The 19,511-nt window shown below is 46.3% G+C and overlaps 1 protein-coding gene and 1 long non-coding RNA gene across 11 annotated transcripts in view; both read right to left on the bottom strand.

The window, feature by feature from the left end:
- The window catches only part of KCNMA1 (potassium calcium-activated channel subfamily M alpha 1), a 4,085,072-nt gene that overhangs the window by 3,214,774 nt on the left and 850,787 nt on the right, over positions 1-19,511 (bottom strand). The gene's annotated exons all lie outside the window — the stretch shown is intronic.
- The window catches only part of LOC122788879, a 205,238-nt gene continuing 198,060 nt past the window's right edge, over positions 12,334-19,511 (bottom strand). Inside the window, exon 3 of the long non-coding RNA XR_006362751.1 lies at positions 12,334-12,437. This is a non-coding gene — a long non-coding RNA (uncharacterized LOC122788879). The remainder of the gene's footprint in view (positions 12,438-19,511) is intronic.

Genomic DNA, 19,511 nt, shown 5'->3' with positions numbered 1-19,511 from the left:
TTGTCTTGCAGATAACTGGGTTTTTGTTGCCATCAGTTTGAAGTAAGTAGTCAGTTGCCTTTGTTTGTCTGGTGTGAGGTAAGCCACCTGGGCAGTTGTATTCAAGCTTGCACCCAGGAATGTTATCTTTTGAGAGGGCACCAGCTGTGATTTCTTTTAATTTATTGTGTACCCTAGGCATGTTACCAGCCTTTTCACAAACGCCAGGTGTTTAAGAAGAATGTCCTTGTTCTCTGACAGCCATCCAAGTAAAGATATATTTGTATGCCTCTTTGTCTGCAAAAGGCAATTACTGGTGCCAGGCACTTTGTAAAGACCCTGGGCGCAGTAGATAAGCCAAAGGGCAGTGCGGAGAATTAGTAATGCATTAAGCCAGCCTTGAAACGGAGGTATCTTCTGCACGATTCCCTTACTGGGACATACAGGTATGCCTCTTTTAGGTCTAATGTCACCAGCCAAGCATTCTTGCCCGGCATGGGCAGAAGCTGCTGCAAAGTCAGCATTTTGAATTTTGGAATGTCCAGGTATGTGTTCAAAGTTGATAAATCCAGTATTGGCCTCTAGACCTTGTCCTTTCTGGGTACCAAGAACAGTCGAGTAAAAACCTTGTCCTTTTTCCTGCTATGGTACTGGCTGAATTGCCCCCATGTCCATGAGGGACGTAACCGGTTTCTGTAATCTTGAAATCTTGACTATCCCAGTGAAAATGCTTCCAGAAAGTATGCAAGGTTTCTCCAAATGAAAAATCCTCAGGAGGTGATGCAGATGGGATAGACTCCTCTGAATCAGAATCCTCATAGGGAGGTATAGATAATTCCTGATCAGAAGAGGAATCAGAAGAAATAGAAACCTGATCTGAAGATTCATAATCAGCATCTTGCCTAGGCCTCTTATCTGGAGGGGGTTGGGAACCCATGATCAAGGTAGTAAGGTCTTCAGCCATTTTGATCATCTGTTTTTTAGGCATAGTGGCCTGTGCACGTGGCTCATGCGTAGTTTTTTTAGCTTTAGCGGTTGCTTTTGTCTTTGGTTTTGCAGCTGTCTGTTTGATATAAAAATGTTGAGGCCTGAATACACCCTCATAGGCCGGTGCCTGCTCAGCGGCTCCGGACCCATCCGAGGGAGATACATCCGTGGGTCCAATACTTTGAGTATCTCGCAGCATGTTGGACTCCACCTGGGTCTCGGTAGGGGTCTGCGACTCGAAAGTAGTGGGTATCAGGGGCTGCGAAAGCACCTCACTGAGTACCGGCAAACCGGCGACTGGCTTAGGAGAAGCTTCGTCTGTTTTACACCTCGACTGTCTGTCTCTGTCCTTTTCTTTGCATTTTTTGTGTACTCCGGTAGTCTGATTGCTATCCGACGACATTTCTGGGTAGTTAAATCAGTTTCCAAAATATTTTGAGGCAAAAATATACCAACGCTGATTAGTGCACTGGTTAAATCTAACACAAAACCGACAGCCAGGCACGTTGTGATCAGGACCTAGGCAAGAAATACAGTAAAAATGGAAATCCTTATGAGGTCTTTGCTTCTCACAAGTAATTCAATTAACTTTTTCTGACATCGGAATGGAGCAAGAAAAAAGTTTCCCCAATGGGGTACTTAGCTTTAGTGAAGACTTCAGTTCTGAAACTCTAACTCTAATATTTCAGGAGTCGGCCAACCGGCACTTGCGAAATGCTTCTGCTTCGGGCACCGTGCGGCAAGAAAGACTGAAGAAAATGGCGTTGGCTGCTTGTTTTATACCACTGACGTCATGGAAGAGGAGACCGCAACCGACGCAGGACCCAAGACTTTGGAATTCAGGCCAACTGAGGGCAACCTGCCAGCAGATTACCCAAATGTAATGACTGCAACAGTGAAACATGAACAGCAGCAATATCTTTTCCACTTTTCTGAATAGGATTTCCTAGTACTAGGCCTCCTGGCCTCAAGGATGAAATCCAGCACCTGTTTGCTGAGGGTTGCTGGTGATGTATTCAGAGAATAAGCCAGGCTGCTAGGTTCAGGGTTTGCAATTGAGGATGCAAAATCTGGCCCTCCTGCTGGGACAGCAGAGAGGGGGTCTGATGCAGGTGCCAGGGTGGCACTGACTGCGTAAAAGTGGGTACCAGTGCTGGCGTGGCCAGTCTGGTGCAATAAGGATTGTCCTTGGCCTACCCTGTTTGATCTTGAGTAGTACTTTCGAGAGGAGAGGCAGAGGGGGAAAGGAATAGATTGAGAGGTTTTCCCATGTAAAGGATAGGACATCTACTTTCCATGCTTGGCTGTAGGGAGTTCTGGGGCAAAATTTGCTCAATTGATGGTTCTGGGGGGAAGCAAAGAGGTCCACCTCTGGTGTCCACCACCTGTGGGATTAGAAGCTCGAATGAATTGGGTTTCAGTTTCCACTCATGCGGGTCCATTAGATTTCTGTTTAAGTTGTCTACCAGTGAATTTTGTTTGCCTGGCAGGAATTGAGCTTGCAGGTGCACTTGGTTGCTCAAGGCTGTGTTCCACAGAGCCATAGCTAACCTCCAGAGTGGGTAGGAATGAGTTCCCCCCCTCCTTGTTTATGTACCACATGACTGTGGTGTTGTCTGCCTTTATCAAGAGATGTCCTGGAAGGATAAGGTATTTGAAGGCTGCATTCTGTACAGTTAACATTTCTTTTTGATTGATATGCAGGTGCATTTGTCCTGGGCTCCATTTGCCTTGAATGCATGTCTGCCAAGTGAGCCCCCCCCCCCCCCATGCATAGTCTGACGCGTCTGTTGTCAGGGTTTGGGTGGCAGGGGTTGAGTGAAAGTGAGTTCCTTGTTGTGGTTGCAGGCCTCTGCCCACCAAAGTAACTCTGCCCTTAGGCAAGGAATTATCAGAATCACTGTTTCCAGGTCCTGGGAATGTTGACACCAGAGACTTTTTAAGTACCACTGAAGTTTCCTCATATGCAGTCTTGCATATGGAATTATTAGAATGCATGAGGCCATGAACCCTAGGGCTTGCAGTATTTTTCTTGCAGATAGCTGGGTTTGGGTGGCAAGTAGTTTGAAGTAATTTGTCAAATAAACCTGCTTTTCTGGAGTGAGGAATGCCATCTGGGAAGTTGTGTTCAAGCTTGCTCCCATGAATACAATTTTTTTGGCTGGGTACCAGATTTCTTTTTGTTGATGGTATACCCCAGAGAAGTTTGGAGTCTCTTTACAAATGTCAGGTGCTGAAGTAGCAATTCCTGACTGTCCGCCTGAATCAGGCAATCGTCCAAGTATGGGTAAATTTGAATGTTTCTCTGCCTGCAGTATGCAATGGCTGGAGCCAGGCACTTTGTGAATACCCTGGGGGTGCAGTAGAGAAGCTAAAGGGAAGTGCAGAGAACCGATAATGCATAGAGCCTGCCCTGAAATGTAGATATTTCCTGCAAGATTCCCTTATAGGGATGTTCAGGTAAGCTCCTCTTAAGTCTAGGGTGACCAGCCAGGAGTCCTTGGCTAGCATAGGTAGCAGCTGTTGGAGTGTAAGCATTTTGAACTTTGGTAACACCAGGAAGGTGTTGAGAATTGACAGATCTAGGATAGGGCACCAACAGTTTTCTTTAATGGGTACCAGTAACAGTCTGGAGTAGAAACCCTGTCTCCTTTGCTCTGTTGGAACAAGATGAATAGCCCTGATACTGAGAAGAGAAAGTACTTGCTTTTGGGCCTCTGCCCACTGGTTTGGGAGAAGGTCTGGCAATCTGCTTGGGGTTGGCACTGCATGGAAGTAGAATCTGTATCCCTGTGACACAATGTTTTAACACCCAACGGTCCTGGGTAATGTATTACCAGTTTTTGCATGCAGGGTGAGTTTTCCTCCTAGGGGTGTAAGTACTTGGGCATGGCTGGGAAGGATGCAGAAGTCTTTGTGAACTTTTTCCAAATGAGGGTGGCTAACCACTCCCTGTTTTTGAGGTGGGAGCATTCCATTGTTTAGATCTGTGCATACCTTGAGACTGTAGTCTTTGTGGTCTGTTGACCCTGGGTTTGGACTGAGAAGGCCTGGGAGGGACTGGAAAGGACAAGTTCTATGAAGGCCAATGCCTACTGAATTTAGGTGGCTGTACCTGTAAGAAATCTAAGAGCTTGCATAGATTTAGCTTTTTCCTCCATTTTTTTAAGAACGTCTGCTTTTGTGCCAAATAAACATTCTTGATTTAATGGAGCATCTAGTAATTTTGCTTTGACATGGTCTGGCAAGATTTGTTCCTTCAGCAAAGCATGCCTTCTCAGAACAGATCCAGTGACAGTAGACCTGCAAGATGCTTCTAAGGCATCAAAACCACACGGCAAGGTATGTTTACCAACTTGGTAAGCAGAATGCATCAACTCTTGCAAATCTTTATTTTCCGCACAATCAGGAATCAACAACATTTTTTTGTTTAATTAGTTCCATAAGATGCTGCTGGTACTTCAACATGTGAAACTGGCAATTTAAAGCCCTGATGGCAACAATTGCAGAGGTACATACCTTCTTACCCCATCTGTCTAAAGCCCTAGAATCCCTGTCCGAAGGGGTAGGGTTTTTGGCTGTAGTAGCCTTAATAGATTTAGGTCCCTGGGAAATGGTCTCTGGATCCCCAGTAGGATTTTTAAAGTGAAATTTGTAAGAGTCAGGTACTCTCTTGTACCCGTCAGGCTTTCTAGGAGCTGGAGGTAAAGTATCAGGGGTAAGGACTTGATTCCATGAAGACATCTACAATATCCAGGACAAGGGTGTATAAGCTAGAGGCCTGTGCTGAGGCAAGTATAAAAATTCCCTGAGTCTCTCTTTTGACTGAGGGTAGTCCTGGCATTCCCAGCGGAAATGCTTTCTTAGGGTATGCAAGGTTTCACCAAAAGAAAAGTCCTCTGGAGTGGAGGCAGAGGGAATGGATTCCTCTGCATCTGAATCCTCATAGGTGGATAAGAGTATGTCCTGGTAATCGGAGGGGTCAGACATCGGACTCGTGGTCTGGAGAATCAGAAGGAAAATAAATTCTTTGTCTTTTACAGGGGGAAGGCTGGCTTCCCCTAATTAAACTAATAAGGTCTTCAGCCATTATAAGCATTTGTTTCTGAGGCACGGCAGCTTGGGAATGCGCTTTGGTCGTCGGTCTCCTAGGCGTAGTGCAAACTCTGGGCCTGAGAAATTAGTAGTTTTAGTCAAAAACGAAGTAGTCGGTTTAATATGAACATCGAAAGGCCTGAATACACCCTCAGAAGCTGGTGCCTGCACAGCGGCTCCGGACCCATCCAAGGTAAAGACATCCGCAGGTTTTATAATCGAAGAAGCATCTTGCGGCATACAGGACTCCGAATGGGTCTCAGTAGAGGCCTGTGAATCTGTAGAAGCAGGTATCAGGGGCTGCAAAAGCGCCTCACTGAGTACCGGCAGAATGCTGACTAACAGAAGCGTCGTCGGCAGTTTTGGACCTATGTGGTCTGTCTCTGTCGTTATTACGTTTTTTCGGAAGATCAGTAGTCGGATGGCTTAACGAAGCCATTTCGGAATACGGAGAATGAGAGCAAAAGAATTTAGCAACAAAGATAGCCTGACGACGAATACTTCTGGCGTTGAACAAGGCACAAAACTGACGAGGAACGTCGTGATCTGGGCCTAAACAGGTGACGCAGTAAGAATGAAAATCTCTGTGAGGTATTTGCTTTCCACAGGCAAGACAATTGTTAACTTTTTCTGACATCAGTTAGAGCAGGAAAAAAGGATCACCAATGCGGTACTTAGCTTTAGAAGACTTCAGGTTTTAAACAGAAAAATGAAAATTTCAGGTAGCGGCCAACCGGCACTTACAAACTGCTTCTGCTTCGGGCTCCTGCATGGCAAGAAAAGCTGATGTAATGGCATTGGCTGCATGTTTTATACCCCTGACGACCTGACGTCATGGAAGAGGCGACAGCATCTGACGCAGAAATCCCAAGACTCTGGTATTCGGGAAGACTGAGGGCTACCTGCAGGCAGATAACCCATGTGTGGTGACTGCAACAGTGTAACACGAAGAAAGTACAGTTTTGTACCTACCATAAATGTAGATGTCCGATAGATATGCAACTGCAGTCATAACATATGGGTTTGTCCTGCCTCAGGCAGCCCTCGGTCGGCCGGATTCCAAAGTCTGGGTCCGACGTCGGCTGATGTCGCATTTCTCTCCGACGTCAGAGCGGCTGGAATACATAAGCATCAGCCGACTCCATCTTCTTCAGTGTTTCTTGCCCCAGGTGCCAGGTGCCCTCCAAGGAAGGCTGTAATCAAATTGGAAGACAAAAACAGGTTTCCAGACAAATAAGTAAGCAATAAACAGATGCACCATAACAGATATCCCCAGCTAAGAATAACAGGGATAGGAGTGGACCCAAGGCATAGAGGGGAAGGCGGGAGGGAAAACCCGACTGCAGTTGCATATCTATCGGACATCTACATTTATGGTAGGTACAAAACTGTACTATGTCCTTCAAGAATGCAACTGCAGTCGTAACATATGGGTTGAATACCATAGCTTAGCTGGGGGAGGTGGAATGCTCTAGGAAAGGGATGGTGTGGCTATCAATCCCTGCAGGACTGCCGAAGCAATGCCTGCTCTGGATCTGGAATATAAAGGGAGGTTGTAGTGTTTGGAAAATGTATGCACGGAGCTCCATGTAGCAGCTTCTAGAATGTCCTTTGTAGGCACCCCTCTTAAGAATGCTGTAGAGGTGGCTGTAGCTCTGGTGGAGTGTGGTCTGACATTGGCTGGCACACTCTTTCCATGGAAGGAATAACAGAATCTGATGCAATGTCCAATCCATTTTGAAATTGTCTGTTTGGAAATTGCTTTTCCTTGTACTCCAGGGGCGTAAGCTACAAAAAGCTGATCAGACTTCCTACTGGTCTTGGTTCTGTCCAGGTAGTAGCGAAGTTGTCTGTGAATGTCCAATGTATGCAACAGTCTCTCCCCTTTGTTCTCAGGATTGGGAAAGAAAGTAGGCAGGTGAATTGCTTGATTTAAAGAAACCCTAGATACTACTTTTGGCAGAAAGGTAGGGTTGGTTCGTAAGGAGACCCTGTCTCTGTGAAAGGTTATGAACGGTGGTATTGCCATTAGGGCCTGTAATTCCGAAACCCTTCTTGCTGAGGTAATGGCCAACAGGAAAGCTGTCTTCCAGGAAAGAAATTGTCCACAGAAGCTGCTGGCTCAAAGGGAGGTAGAGTCAATTTTTCTAGGACAAAGTTGAGGTCCCAAGCTGGTACTGGTGCCTTTCTTGGGGGCTTTATATTCTTGATTCCTCTAAGAAATTGCCTTAACAAAGGATGTGAAAACACAGGTGGATCAGTGTTGTATCTAGCTGAGATAGCTGAAGCATGTATTTTTATGGAAGAGTATGAAAGTCCATTATGTAGCATATCTGCCAAATATTCCAGAATGAGTGGAATGCTAAAAAATGATGCATCATGACCCTTGCTGGTATTCCAAATGCTGAATCTCTTCCATTTGGCTGAGTAAACCTTTCTGGTGGATGGTCTACGGGCTTCTGTTAGTATCCGCTGAACTTCCTTGGAGAGAGGTATATTGAGGTTATTTATGGGATCTCCCAAGCTGTTAGCTGTAGCGTCTGGATGTTGGGAAGAACTGTCCTGAAGTTGTGTTGAGTCAGAAGTTGGGGCCATTGGGGAAGGGCCCACTTTTTGTTGTGACACACGCTCCGTAGTAGTGGGTACCAGTGTTGTCTTGGCCAGCCTGGAGCTATTAGGATCCCCTTGGGCTGCTCTGCTTTGATCTTTAGTAATACTGTGGTCATCAGTGGCAGAGGTGGAAATGCATAGATTTTTAGGGGGCTCCAGCTGAATGAGAGAGCATCTATCTTCCATGCTTGTGGATGATATGTCCTTGAACAGAACTTTTGTAGGTGATGATTGAGGTGGGAGGCAAATAGGTCTACGTCTGGCCTGCCCCATGTCGAGATGAGTCGTATAAAGATTTCTGGATGTAACCTCCATTCGTGGGGATCTAGGAAATTCCTGCTTAGACTGTCCACCAGAACATTCTCTTTGCCTGGAACAAACTGGGATTGTAACTGTATGTTTAGGCTCAGTGATTTCTCCCAAAGATTCATTGTCAGTCCACAAAGGGGGTAAGAATGAGTGCCCCCCTGCTTGTTTATGTACCACATCACAGTGGTGTTGTCTCTGTCCGTATTAGCAGGTGGCCTCGTTGAAGTTGTTCTCCAAAGGCCTCGATGGCATGCATTACTGCCAGCATTTCTTTTTGGTTGATATGCAGATATGCTTCCTTTGGAGACCATTGTCCTTGAATACATCTGCCCTCCATGTGCGCCCCCCATCCAAGGTCTGAGGCGTCTGTGGTCATGGTCTGTGTTATCTGAGGTTTTTTGAATGACATACCTGTGTTTAACTGGCTTGCTGAGGCCCATCATAGAAATTCCTTTTGAAGACATGGAATGAGTGGTATGGTTGCCTCTAGGTTGTTGCTGTGTTGAGACCATAAGCTTTTTAGGTACCATTGAAGCTTTCTCATGTGTAGTCTTGCTAGTGGAACCAGGAGAATGCAGGATGCCATGTAACCCAGGGCCTGTAGGAATCTCCTTGCAGTCATCTGGGTGAGCTTTGCTAAATTTTTGAAGTAATGAGTTAACTTCTTTTGCTTGTCTTCGGTCAGGTAAGCCATTTTTGAGGCTGTGTCTAGTTTGGCTCCTAAGAAGGTTATTTGCTGGGATGGCTGAAGTCTTGACTTTTGAAAGTTGACCGTGTATCCCAGAGCTTGTAGCAATTGTATGACATAATTCAAGTTTTTTGTCAAAATTAGTTTGTCGTCCGCTTGTATGAGGCAGTCGTCCAGGTACGGGTAAATTTGAATCCCCTGGAGCCTGCAATGAGCAATTACTGAAGCCAGGCATTTCGTGAATACTCTGGGCGCAGTAGACAAGCCAAATGGCAATGCTGAGAATTGATAATGCTCTGGCCCTGCAAGAAATCTGAGGTATCTTCTGCAGCTGTGTCTGATAGGGACATGCAGGTATGCCTCCTTGAGGTCCAGAGTAATCAGCCAAGACCCCTTGCCCAGCATGGGAAGGAGTTGCTGTAGAGTCAGCATTTTGAACTTTGGTACTATGAGAAAAGTGTTTAAAGCGGAAAAGTCCAGTATTGGTCTCCACTGAGTTTCTTTTCTTGGAACAAGGAACAGTCTTGAGTAAAACCCCTGACCTTGTTCTTGTTGTGGAACTTTTTCTATTGCTTTGATCTCAGCAAGCAGGGAAATTTGCTTGATAGCCTCTGCCCTCTGATGTTGTGGAAGGTTTGGCATGCCTTGTTTTCTTGGCAAGGTATGAAAATGGAACCTGTAACCGTGGTCTATAATGTCCAAAATCCATTTGTCCTTTGTCAGTTTGTGCCAATTGTTTGAAAACAGAGATAATTTTCCGCCCAAAGGAGCTGCTGCTTGCTCCTTGGTCAGCGGAACTAGAGGAAAGTCATTGAGATTGTTCCCGTGGGGCAGGAGAAACCCCTGTGTCACTTCTTCGGTTTGCTGGTTGCCATTGTCGTCCTCTGTAGGATCCTCTGTATTTTCCTCTTCCTCGGACACGCCTGTTTTTGCCCCTTTGAAATCTTTCAGGATTAGGAAAGGACCAGTTCTTAGAAGGCCAATTCCTGCTGAATCTGGGTGGCTGAACCTGGAGGAAATCTTTGACTGTCTGAACTGACTTGGCTTTTTCCTCAATGGACTTTAACACATCTTTAGCATTAGCACCAAAAAGCTTGTTCTTTTCCAAAGGTGCATCAAGAAGTTTTGCTTTAACCCGATCTGGCAAAGGTTGTTCTTTTAACCATGCATGCCTACGAATGACCGCCCCTGTCATAGCTGCCCTACATGAAGCTTCCAATGCATCATATCCACACTGTAGAAAGTGATTGCTAACTTGCTGAGAGTTATGCACAGCCTCCTGCAAAGACTTCCTATCTAAAGGTTCAGGAGAGGCCAAAGTTTTCTGTAAATCATCTAACAGGAAATCCTGATATTGAAACATATGAAAGAGACAATTGAGAGTTCTCATAGATAAAGTAGTGGAGGTGTAAACCTTCTTCCCCCATCTCTCTAAGGACCTTGCTTCCCTGTCGGAAGGCAAAGGGTTTTTGGAGGTGGTAGCTGAAACCCCTTTAGGCCCCCCTGAAATTGTTTCTAAATCAACAGCATGGGCTCTAAACAAATGAGAATGGGTTTCTGGGACCCTATAGTATATGTCAGGCTTGACAGGAGCAGGAGGAAGAGTATCCAGGGTAACACTGGAGTCAGAGTATAAATCATCCAAAACATCAAGCACAGGAGGTATAGCTAAGGGTCTGTGTTGTGGCTTTTTAAGGAAGGTTCGAAGGCGCTTTCTGGAATCAGAATATTCCTGGCCTTGCCACTTAAAATGTTCCCTCATGGAATGCAGAACTTCCCCAAAAGAAATATCCTCAGGAGGAGAGGCCGAGGGGATGGAGTCCTCTGCATCTGAATCCTCGTAGGTCTGGAAGGGCTCTTCCTGGCTTTCGGAGTGAACAGAGTCCTCAGAATCTTCATCTGAAGGAAGAAGGTCAGAGGGTTCAACCCTGGGCCTCTTATCAGGAGGAGGCTGGGATCCTCTCTCAGGATGGGCCTGGGAACCTCTGATCATGGAAATTACATCTGTGGCCACAGCCATGATTTGAGTTTCAGGAGTAGGCTGAGGTAAGGTTTTAGCAGTAAGGTGCTTGGACTTGCTGGCTGCCTTGGCACGTGTGTAGGCCTTGATAGACATGGACATGGGAGGCCTAACAGCTCCACGTGCAGGAGTGACCTTATCAACAGCAATGGTCTCGGGCATTTCCTCGGTTTCAGTATCCGGGGAAAGTCAATAACTGGCATCGGAGTGGCCTCCAGTATCGGAGGTATCTGTAATGCGGTGTCTTCGGTTCGGAGCGGTGGAATAACTGCCTCAGAGGGAATCGTAGCACTTGCGGTAGGTTTTGGCGTGGTGCCGGTGGAGGACGCGGGCCGAGGATGTTGGTCCCGGTCTTTCCGTTTCTTAGGAGTCTGCTTTGTCGGTTGTTCCGACGGCATTGTATAATCAAATTTTTCGCCGAAAAAGTCTTCAGCGAACTCCGCCTGGCGCCTGAGAGTGCGCTTATTGAAGCGAGCACAGGCGGCACATGCCGAGACGTCGTGGTCTGGGCCAAGGCAAAGGAGGCAGTAAGAGTGGAAATCCTTATGAGGTATTTGTTTACCACAAGACAAACAATTATTTAATTTTTCAGTAATTTCTGACATCGGCTGAGGCAAGAAAAGGTCCCCAACGGGGTACTTAGCTGTTTTGATGACTTCGGTTTCGAAGAATACAGGAGCTGACCGACCGGCACTTGCGAACTGCTTCTGCTTCGGGCACCGCGCGGCAAGAAAGACTGAAGAAGATGGCGTCGGCTGATGCTTATGTACTCCAGCCGCTCTGACGTCGGAGAGAAATGCGACATCAGCCGACGTCGGACCCAGACTTTGGAATCCGGCCGACCGAGGGCTGCCTGAGGCAGGACAACCCATATGTTATGACTGCAGTTGCATTCTTGAAGGACATCATGGTAAGTATCCCAAAGATCCGCAATGCACATTCAATCTCTCCCTGCAGACGTGGGCAGATTGACTGCACAGTCACCATCTGGAAAGACTCCTGCTTTACATGTTTCTTCAGCCAACTTAGATTCAATTTCGGCCTGTAAGGACAGATCCTCTGACTACCTCCAGAGGGAAACATCCAGGCAACCCTTAAGCATTAACAGCAACAAGATCCTTGAAAGGATACCTTAACTCCTTGGTTGATTGGACCACCTCTATCTCTTGTCAGTGGCCTGAAAGATGCCCTCTGTCATCCCAACAGGCACTGTTAGCAAAACTACAAATTCTTAGCCCCTTTCTGGTTACTTTTAAGTGCCCTCTGAGGGGTGACTAACTTAATTCCAACAGCAGTGATCATCTTGCCTTCTTGCTCACAAGTAGATAGTGTATCTGACTTGCTGCCCAAAGGTGTAGAGCTGAAAGGGGCATTCACAAAAGCCACCTTGAAATGGTCTGGGAAGTCTGTCAGACATAAACCAGGGCAGTCTCCTCACCATTAGACCTCATCCCACTGCCCTGGCTGTTCCATCCATTGCATTATGAATCCGACACAGAGACAGTAAAGAAATCATACTCATCATTGCAGCCACATGTGTTTCTACTTGGAAATGCAGACAATATGCTGGTCAATGTTTTAAAGTTTCAGTAGTCTTTTGTGCAATATCCCTTTGAATCCTTACCATATGCAGCACATACTTCAGGACTCTCACAAAGAAATCTTCTAGATGCATAAACACACATTCTTAGCCTGTCCATCATTCAGGAGTCCTACACTCTTAACTACCCACACACAAAACGCCAAGCCCTAGGAAGAAAGGAAACAAACAATATGCTTCAGGCTCAAACATATGACAACAGCAGGAAGGGGGAATGAGGCAAAATACAAGGGAGAAAAAACAAGTAAATAAAGCTTCAAGAAAAATAAGTTATGTCTTACCATAACATTCCATCTGTGTTGTTCATCTTCTTTCATTCATCACTGATTAGTTAGGTTTGGAGCCCTTGGAACTGAATCAGCCTATTACCAAGCTCGTGCCAGCCAAAAAAACTCTCGAGCTAAGTCTCTACCCAGAATGCTCTTCTCCCTGTTACCTCAGATCAATTTTGCTAAGAAAAGAAGTAAAGTCGAGGCCACTTCTACGCAAGAACGTTATGGTAAGACATAACTTCTTTATCTGATGTTGTTAATCTTCTTTCCATTCATCACTGATGGGACAGAATCCCAAGCTACCTTGAGGTCCATGGGCAGCCCTTATGAAAGAACATTCCTGAGTACCACTGAGCCATAGGCAGCTCTCCCCCTGTAGACCAGGTCCAATTTGTAATGATTGATAAAGGTAGGAGGCTTAGCCCAAGTAGCTGCTGCACAGACGTCATCCATAGATGCCCTGGAATGGAATGCTATAGACGTTGCCACAGATCTAGTGGAGTGGGCTTTAACTTTTGGCATGGATTCATTATGGAGAGAATAAATTACATGTATGCAGTCCCTTAGCCATTTTGATCATGTAACCTTGGAAACAGCCTCTCCCATTTTGGGGTCCCGAAAAGGAGATGAAAAGCTGTTCAGATTTACGGATAGGTTTGGTCCTGTCTAGGTAAAACCTTAATTGTCTATGTACGTCTAAGATGTGAAGGCAATACTCTTCTCTATTGGCAAAATTCAGAAAGAACACTGGTAGATCAATGGACTGGTTAATAGAGAATTCAGAAACAACTTTGGGAAGAAATGATGGATTCGTTCGAAGTGACATTGTCTTTATGAAAGACCAGGTACGGCCTCTTGATACACAATACCTGCAGCTCACAGACACTTCTGGCAGAGGTAATGGCTACCAGGAACAAAGATTTCCAAGATAAGAACTTTAGGTCACACTTAGCCGCAGGCTCAAAGGGCTTTTGAGTCAAAGACTGGAGGACTAAAGTGAGGTTCCATGGTACTACGGGCTGTCTGAGAGGAGGCCTGAGATGAGAAGTCCCTTTGAGGAAAGCCTTGCAAAGGCATAATGAAATAAGACTGGTGCAATCTATACCATTGTGGAAGTTGGAAATCGCTGCTAGATGTACGCAAACTGTAGAGGCAGAGGCTCCTTTAATAAAAAAACTTACCCAAATATTGAAGCACTGCAGTAACTGAAGCCGAATACGGGTCTAGCATGTTATCCTTGGACCAAATGGAAAACCTTTTCCATTTATCCTGTTAAGTCTTCTGGTGGATGGTTTGTGACAGCCCAGAATGATGTCACGAACAGGTGAGGAGAGATTAGCCTGCCTGGCGACTAGCAGAGGTGGAGAAACCAAGATGTCAGCTTGAAAGTTGACAGGTTTGGGTGACTCAACCCTTGGGAGTGAGTGATCAGATCTGGTAGAGGGTCCAGAATCCACAGTGGGAATACTAGGTGAGGCAGAAGAAAGGAGAACCAAACTTGTTGAGGCTAGAATGGGGCTATGAGGATCACCTTGCATGTCAATTGAAGAGCTTTCTTCAGAAATTGTGGGATCAGAGGAATGGGAGGCTAGGCGTAGAGAAGTCCCGTGGGCCAATCATGGATCAGAGTGTTCCTTGGTGACTCCCCCCCTGTGGGGGAAGTAGGGCGAAGTAGCTGCTGCACTTGGTGTTTGATGGGGAGGCAAAAAGATCGTAGGAAGGCTGGCCCCAGTGGCTGAAGAATACAGACGCCACCTCGGGGTAGAGGGACCACTCGTGGGGCATGAGGATGCATCTGCTCTGTTTGTCTAAAATCATGCTGGAGCTCCCTGGGATATGCGTTGCTATCAGCGGTTGGAAGTTATCGCCCACTGCCAGATTCTCATGGCTTCTCGACAAAGGGGGTAGGACTTGGTTCCTCCTTGCTTATTGATGTACCAGACCACTGACATACTCTGATTGGATTGCAATTGCCCCTGAGGGGAGAGCAGAGTGGAATGTCTGCAACGCTAACAGCACGGCTCTCAGTTCTAGGACATTGACATGCAGGTGGGCCTCCGAGGTGGACCATGTGCCTTGGAAAGTCTTTCCCTGAAAATGACCCCCCCCACCCCCCACCAGATCAAGGCTTTGGGCTGGGAGGGTTGAAAACATCGGCTCCAAAGATCTTCATCTGGCCTCATCCATCAAAGCAGGTCCTGTTTGCAAGAGTTGGTTATTTAAATCTTGTAATCCAAGGGACAACAGTTTGGGAACTACTGACACAGAAAGAGCCTTTGCAAAATTCGCATATGCAGCTTTGCTAGAGGCACTACTAAAATTGACACAGCCATACAACCCACAGCTTGAAGAACGTGTCTTGCAGGGACTGATGTCAGAGAGAATCACTCGGATTTGAAGCCTCAATCGGTGGAGGTTGTGAAGAGGGAGTGATACCAGACAGGACTGAGTACTGAACATTGCTCCAATGAACTCTATTTGTTGTGTAGGGATAATATTTGATTTCTCCCAATGTATCGTTATTCCCAACAATTTTGCCAGAGAGAGAGAGTATGTTTGTAGGGCAGTTACCAGAAGATGCTTGGTGGGGGCGGTAAGAAGCCAGTAGTCTAGATATGGAAACACCCGGACTCTGTTTAGTCTTAAGTGAGCTGTTACCACTGCCATGCATTTCATGGAGACACTGGGGGCTGTAGAGAGACCAAACGGCAGGGCACGGAATTGGTAATAACTGGCTCCTAGCCGGAAGCGAAGCAGACTCCTGGAGCGTTTGTCCATCTTGATGTGCTAATACGTGTCCTGGGGATCTATAGAGCAAATTCAATCGCCTTCTCTTAAAAAGGGAAGGATGGACTGGACAGTGACCATCCAGACTTTGGTTTGGGTGACTAACTTTTTTAAGCTGCTGAGATCCAAAATGGGTCTCCAGTCCCGTCTTTTTTGGCACCAAAAAGAATCTTGAGTAAAATCCGGATAAACGCTGGTCTGGAGTGACTGGTTGGATGACTCTTTTTTGAAACAGCTTTATAATCTATGAAGCTGCTGCTTCTCTTTGACTAGGTGGAACATCGGGAAGTTTTCATGGAAATTTTGGTTGACAAGAAACTGGAATGATGTAACCTCTGGTGATAATATTCTGCACCCAACAATCAGTGGTGATAAAGTGCCAGGCAACATGGTGCAGAGAGAAACAATCTCCAACTGCTTCCAGAGGTAAGCAGTCAGGCCATCTCTTATGAGCGCTGATGAGGCTGTCCAGAAAAAGAGTTCCTGGGGGCCTTGGTTGCGAGGACCCCCTCTCTGCCTCTATAGGGGCTTCTTCCAGAATTTTTATCCCCTCTGCCTCTGGGAGTATCACCATGTGTGGCACAGAAAGGGCCCTGATATTTCTTAAGCAACATTTTCCCGCTTCTCTGATTCCTGGAAAAGGTACGTTGAGGGCTGGAAAACTGTAGGCCTAAGGCAGACAGGGTTTTCCTATCTTGCTTGCACCTGGCTAGCGTGTCCTTCACTTTGGAGCTGAAGAGGGATGAAGCTTTGATGGCAGCATTCGGAAAGGAAGACTTGAAGGTATCTGCGAGGTCACATATGTGCCTCCAGGCATGACGTGTCATAATGCCCCAACCCGCTGCTCTAGCCGCCCCTTCGAGAGCAACCTCATGGATGAGTTGGATATTGATTCCAGGGTTGCTAGCTGTGAGGCCACCTTGTCCCTGATCTCGTCAGACAACTGTCCTGCGGGTGTCCCAAAGAGTTTGGAGATCAAGTCACTCTGGAGCCTCGTCAAATGTGCCAAATAATTCAGGGACCATACAGCAAAGATCACTGATGCCAAACCATGCTTCCCAAGTCTGCCCACCGCCCGGGACTACCTGATGGGCAGGTGGACAGCGAGACTTTCTCAGCCAAGTCCTTTTTCGTGGCCACCGCCACCACCATAGCATCAACTAGTAAACCCTTTGGACCAGTGCGGATTCTCAACAGGAGGGGACAGAATTTTGTCTGGTCTCCGGGGGAATCGACTCAATGGAATCTGGGTTTTTCCACGCGCAGTGTATGATGAGCTGGAAGAGTTCTTCGGCAGGCGGGGTCACCCAACAGGTAGACAGCCAGGCAAGAAAAGCCTGCAGGAACACAGACTCCTCAGAAGAAGGGTTGGAGGGCTTTCAGTCACCTCTCTGTTTTAACATTTCCAGGATGTCCCCAAAGGAGACATCTTCAGGAGGTGACCGTGGGGACACTTCACCATCATCGTAATCAGTGTCTTCCGTTAAGGACTCCTCAGGTGAGTCCACGTGCTTCCTCTTCCACGTCATCTTTCGAGGGGGCTCCTTAGTGGGGGTCTCTGAGGAGGACTCGGAAGAGTGGGTACCCTGAACAGAGGTGTCCTGTGGCTTCTCTGCCTGGTGTCCTGGGGGCTGGTCTGTGTCAGCTGCAGCTCAGGGGGGGCGAAAACTGGGGTTCCGACATCATAGGAGTGCTACCAGAAGCAAGAGCCCTCTATCGCTCAGAAGGCAGTCCCGCCCGGAACAGAGAAAGACAACCTCGGGACTGGGGTCACACCCCGCTCTGATCAACCCGTTCCCATGGCTGGAGCCTCAAGCAAGATTAGTGCGGATGCAGCCATTGCAGCCAAGGAGGGAACAGAGGAGAAAGTCGGCACCGTACCCTGGGCCAACGCGTCCGTCCCCCAATCCCCAGACTGAGGAAGGACTGGTTCGGTGGGAACCGAACACCAAACGGACAGACTTGGAGCCGGAATGAGGTGCACCGTAGGTGCCAAGGTGGTGGGTTCCAAAAAGGATGTCTGAATAGAAGGCTTTGGAACAGAGATGGTGGAAGGAGGAGTGTAAGATGGAGTCTGTGGATAAGGCAACCCAAGTCCAGCAGGTGGATGGGTTTTAGAGAGTGATGGAATCCCCCTGGCTACCAAAAGCTAGTCCACAAGACACACCACGTCATGTTCCAAATGGGTCCTGGTGGATCTAGTGGATATTCCAGACAGGGAGTCAGGAAGTGGCACTCTGATTCGAAACAGTCAGTTCCAAAATGGAAAATGAAGTTGAAGGTGTGCCCTAATCTGAAGTAGCTACAGGTGCCGAAGTCGAAATAGGCATTATAAGATCTATGATCGGTGCCAGAGGCAAGGTCTGTGCCAATAAAGGCGTCGGTGTCGAAGGTTTTGAAATGCTTGGAGCCGAGGAAGGCGGAGCTGAAGAGGCAGATTTATGCTCAGACGATGACTTGGGGACCTTAGATTTCCCAAGTTTGCTCTGATCACCCGATGGTGAAGGAACAGAATGGGATCTCTTTTTGTCCTTAGAAGGAGGGGTTGGAGACCTCCATCACAGAAATGGCCTCTGAGAAGGAAGACTTGAGTAACCCTCGCAGAATAAGTTTATTTTTGCGCTCATTAAGAGTGCGTTGGATGAAACTTTGACAAATATCACATGGAGGTTGCACCGAAAGGTGGGCCACTGCCAAACAGTAAATACAGTCATCATGCAAATCACAGTTCGGTAACTTGCCCTTACAAGAAGTACAATGCTTAAAGCCAGAGATACCCTTCTTTTCTGCCATTTTAGTAATAAGACCATCACAACTACCTACATAATCCAACAATAATGAAGTCACTCAGTTCAAAAATCACAAGAAAAATACCAATATAACAACACACTGCATATGAGAAGAAAGGGAAACACCTGAATAGAGATAAAAGCTAACAGGTTAAGCAAGAGAAAGCAAAACCAACTATGGCAGTGAAGAAATACCACAAGGGTAAGGGAAAACACTGTACCAACAATGGTACTTAAGTTTACCAATGGTAACAATAAGTACAGTAGAGAATATACAGTTAGATCGAAGAAAAGACACTAGAAATACTAAAGGTTTAGCAAAATATGATATCCAAAAACTTTTACACAAATATCAAAAAAAGATTTTAATTAGCTGAGAGCTCGGCTGAAACACGGCTTTACGGCTACGTGGCAAACGAGATCTGAGGTAACAGGGAGAAGGACATTATTCTGGGTAGAGACTTCACTCGAGAGTTTTTTTGGCTGGTGCAAGCTTGGTAATAGGCTGACTCGGTTCCGAGGGCTCGGAACCAAACCCATCAGTGATGAATGGAAAGAAGATTAACAACATCAGATGCTAAATTAAACTAGTAAGAATTGATTAAAAAATCAAAAACATCCCAACTGTACTAATCTCGTAGTATAATTCTGTTAAAAATACACTATTTGCTCCCAGACACTCGCAGAAGTCATCTGGAGGATTCACATCCAGGAGGGATTATGGATAGGAAGGAACTCAAGCTTGTGGACAATGCACTATCACTAAAGATTATTAGTCCTGCTGTTCCAGTGCCCAACCAGGACCTGGGGCATCGGATATTTATCCATCTGAGGTACTTTTTAAGAGTAGGGTGGAGTGATGGTCAATCATACTGCAAGTTGTCAATAAAGCATCCTCTGAAGCTGATAAAATAGGAAAAGTGACAGGTAGGATACCCCTTTGCAACTAAACTACCTTTGCTGGGTAATAGGGATTTAATTCTGTTCTCATTGAAATAAGTCTTGATTTTAAGCTAAGGTCTCAGAAAAAAATAGTTCTTCTGAAGAGAAAACAGAATCAGAATCTTCAGCTTGTGGAGAAATCAATGAAAAACTCATTTGTCCATTCCCTGATGATGTGACTGAGAAATAGTGTCAGAAAGAAGAAAAAAAACTAATTGTGCTCACCATAACGTTCCATTAGTGTTGTTCATTTTCATTCTTCCTCAATAAGTGGGATCAGATCAGACTCTGTCGCTTTTTACAGCTTGTGGATACTGGAAACTCTCAAGCTCCTCCCTTAACCATAATGCTCTAGTCCCCTACCATACCCAAGAACTTGTTTGCTGGACTTGCAGCTTAATAAAAATTAGAAACACTAAGATGAGAAACCAAT

This window comes from Protopterus annectens, chromosome 14.part0 (assembly GCF_019279795.1).
Source record: "Protopterus annectens isolate FY-2018-M chromosome 14.part0, PAN1.0, whole genome shotgun sequence".
Taxonomy (NCBI): domain Eukaryota; kingdom Metazoa; phylum Chordata; order Ceratodontiformes; family Protopteridae; genus Protopterus; species Protopterus annectens.
Note: the sequence above shows the minus strand (reverse complement) of the source record. Positions and strands in the feature narration are given on the sequence as shown.